At 42.2% G+C, this 3996-nt stretch overlaps 1 pseudogene; it reads right to left on the bottom strand.

Moving 5' to 3' along the window:
• Nucleotides 1-1547: 1547 nt before the first annotated feature.
• Nucleotides 1548-2294, bottom strand: LOC108305100 (annotated as a pseudogene).
• Between the last annotated feature and the right edge of the window lie 1702 nt (nt 2295-3996).

The raw sequence follows: 3996 nt of genomic DNA, 5'->3' as shown, positions 1-3996 counted from the left end.
GAAGTCTAGCTCCAAATCCTGTGTTCTTGATTCTATGCTATACGAACCAGACAAAACTAATAGACAGATGGCAGACTGGGAGAAGATATTTGTGAGAAATAAAATTGGTAAGAGATGAGTATCTAATATACATTGCTAGCCTCAGCAAATCAACAAGATATAGGATTTCAGTAGAAACATGAAAAAAGATATAAAAAAGTAACTAGGAAGTATATGACAACATACTTAAATTCACAGAAATCAAATAAATGTAAATTACAACAGTGAGGTACTACTTTATGCCACCAGAATGGCAAAAATTATAAAAAGGATAAAACCAAGTGCTGGTAAAGATGTTTGTTAAAGGAACCCTGTGCACGGTGGTATGCACCACCATTCTGCAGAATGATGTAGCGCTGTTTAGTGAATTTAAATATATGTACTTTATAACCTACATCCCTCACACTCTCTCTATATATCTGTATCTATATCTATCCTAGAGCTATTCTTACATTGGTTTCTAGTGGGACATGTTAATTGTATTTATGCCACTATTGTTTATTACAGTGGAGTGTTGGGGGCAACCTAGATGTATTAGGTTTCTATTGCTGCCTAACAAATTATCCCAAATTTAATGGCTTAAAATAATGTCCATTTATGATCTCACAGTTTCTGTGGGCCAGGGATCCAGGCACAGGCCAGCTGGGTCTTCTGTTCAGGTCTCATAGACGTTCAATCACAGCCTTGGGTGGGTCTGTGATCACATCTAATGCTGGAGTCTTTATCCAAGCTCATCAGATTGTTGGCAAAATTCAGTTCCATGTGGATGTAGAGCTCATGGGCAGCTTTCATTTTCTTGAGGCCAGTAAGATAAGCATCTCTTTCATGCATCACCTTCTTTTATAGGCCACAGCTGATTATGTCAGGCCCACCCAGGGTGCTTTCTCTTTTGATTCATGCTAAGTCAACTGATTAGTAACCCAAGCATGGTAATGACATCCCATAATAGTCACAAGCTCCATCCACACATGCAGGCCAGGGATTGCACAGGGCACATCCACCAGAGGGTAGGAATCTTGGGACCCTCATAGAATCTGCCTACCACACCAGTGTCCCTCCCTAGGGTTATGGGTAAGCAAAATGCAGTGGATTCATTTTAGGGCATACAAGGTAATATGGAATAGAATCCTTGAACTAGATGCAAATTGGATGGGTCTTGAAAACCACTAAATAAAAAAATAAGCAAAAAAAAAAAAGATTGATGTTTAAGTACAGGATATTTTTTGGAAATTAAATGCATAATAGATCCACGTAACAGATCTGCACGTGTATCCCATGAATCTAAAATAAAAATAGAAATTATAAAAAAGTATATATTCAAAATAACATTTTATATATATATTATATATATATAATATTATATATATAATATATATATTATATATATAATATTATATATATATAATATATATATTATATATAATATAATATATATATAATATTATATATATATAATATGTATATATATATATTTGGCATAAAGACAAACTTTATTGAGCCCCTCAGAACTAGTTCTCTTTCTCCTGCACAGTCTTGGTTTCCGAGACGTCCAGTCCCGTGGGCAGCAATGAGACCCACTATGCGGCCAGCAGCGGCATCTCTGCGAGGGTGGAGGGCTTGGTGACATGCTGGTGGTTGCCACCTCCAAAAGGATGCTCCATGGAGTTCATGGGCACACCCTGTGCTCGTGGCCAGCAGTTCCTCTTTGCTTTATATTTGTGGTAGGCTCAGCCAGGCTTCAAGATGGGTTTGTCAATTCGGCCACCTCCAGGCACCACACCAACCGAAGCTCTGTTGGCTGAGGAGATAACCTTCTTGGAGCCAGAGGGCAGCGTCACTTGGGTCTTCTTGGTGTCAGGGTTGTGGGAGATAACGGTGGCATAGTTCCCTGATGCCCAGGCCAGCTTGCCACTGTCTCCAGGCTTCTCTTCCAGGCATCACACGATCGTACCCTCAGGCATGGTGCCCACAGGAAGCAAGCACATTGCCAAGGCTGAGCTGGGCCTTCTTGCCGCAGTACACGACTGGCCCGTGTGAATGCCCTCGGCGGCCTTGAACAGCTCCATCCGCCTCTTAAACCAGTAGAGTTCCCGCTGCGGCCCGTGTTGTGGATAATGTTCTTCACGATGCCCTTGTTGAAGCAGTGCCGCTCAGCAAAATCCACGGTGCGCAGGCGCACAGTGTCCTTACGGTGCTTCCGGTGCGCGCGGAAACAGACCCGGCGCCATTCCTCTGTCTCTGACCACGCGGCCCATGGCGACGGGTGCTGCTCACGAGCGCAGCCGAAAGAGCAACACGATCTATTTTATAAAAGTATCTATCAAGTGTGTTAGAGTGGGTGCCCCTGGTGGACAGGAAAATAATGAAAGTTGGGATTAAGTAGAAAGTGGAAAATGCAGTTGAAGCCAGAGAGACTTACAGGATGATACAACGCCATGAACAGAGGAGAATGGGTAAGTCCGCTTTGAAGCTGAGGTCCAAAAATAAGATAAAACAAGAAAGTGAAATAATTAAAATAGAAATGAAATTCTTCCACACAGCCTTTTCCTTGCTCATTCTTTGTTGTCAGTGACCTAGAATGATTCTAAGCACAAGCAGAACAATTCCTAACACAGTGCATGAGAATCCCAACCCCGATTTCAATGGTTTCATTTCCCAAAGCACCAGTTTTCCCTCGGCACCAGTTTTCCCTCACAGTCTATTGGATTTGCAGGGTGGGTTGTGCAGGGGCTGAACTCAGGTGTAGTTGTTGCTGGAGGGGAGAAGAATGTCCTGGCAGTACCCAAAAATGAGTCCTCTCCAGGAGTAGATAGGAGAGACAAACCACATAATCTGGTCAACTCTGCTTTACCTAAAAGAATTAACTCCTTTATTAAAATAACAAAATTAGCAAAATGGTACAAGATTTATACTTATATGGCCAGGCATGGTGGCTCATACTTTTAATCCCAGCACTTTGGAAGCTTGAGGCAGGAGGATTGCTTGAGGGTATGAGTTTGAGATCAGACTGGGCAAGACACTGTCTCTACAAAAGAATTTAAAAATTAGCTGGCTGTGGTAGTGTGCAACTATAGTCCTAGCTACTTGGGAGGTGAAGGTAAGTCTAGTGCTTGGCCCAGGAGTTTGAGGTTATAGTGAGCAGTGATCACACCACTGCACTCCAACTTGGGCAACAGAGCAAGACCCTGTCTCTAAAGAATAAGTAAACAAATAAATAGAAATTATACTTATAAGCAGTCTCCAATTCATAAACAAAAGTGCATTTTTAAATGGAATGTTGAGCATGTTCAAGCTTTCCCCACAGGGACAGTGCTATAGACCATGGTTATATTCCTAGTGCTTGCTAGACTACTGGTCTATTCCATGTGTTATGTAGCTGAAATACAGTAGGGATAGAACTCACTTGGGTTCTGTGTCGTAGAAATCAGGATGTTAGAAAAAGAAGGAAAAGAAGGAAGACTTTCAAAGCCAACTCTAGTTAAAATATTTAACTGTGTGAAGTTTATATTTGTTGATCTCTGACATTTCTTTCTTTTGCCTCTTACTTCCCTCATTCTTCATTATATTGGGAGTAAAATAATCTATGGCAGTGGAGCTTAATGACTTTTTTTTTTTTTTTTGACAGAGTCTCTGTTGCCCAGGCTGGAGTGCAGTGGCACAACCTTGGCTCACTGCAACCTCTGTCTCCTGGGTTCAAGTGGTTCTCCTGCCTCAGCCTCCCGAGTAGCTGGGACTATAGGCGCACACCACCACGCCCAGCTAATTTTTTTGTATTTTTAGTAGAGACGGGGTTTCACCGTGTTAGCCAGGATGATCTCAATCTCCTGACCTCATGATCTGGCCACCTCGGCCTTCTAAAGTGCTGGGATTACAGGAGTGAGCCACTGTGCCTAGCCTTAATGACCATTTTTAAAATGGCTACAGAAATTTCCATCCAGCAGGTGGACAACTACCCTT

Source organism: Cebus imitator, unplaced genomic scaffold (assembly GCF_001604975.1).
Source record: "Cebus imitator isolate Cc_AM_T3 unplaced genomic scaffold, Cebus_imitator-1.0 Scaffold60, whole genome shotgun sequence".
NCBI classification, from domain to species: domain Eukaryota; kingdom Metazoa; phylum Chordata; class Mammalia; order Primates; family Cebidae; genus Cebus; species Cebus imitator.
Note: the sequence above shows the minus strand (reverse complement) of the source record. Positions and strands in the feature narration are given on the sequence as shown.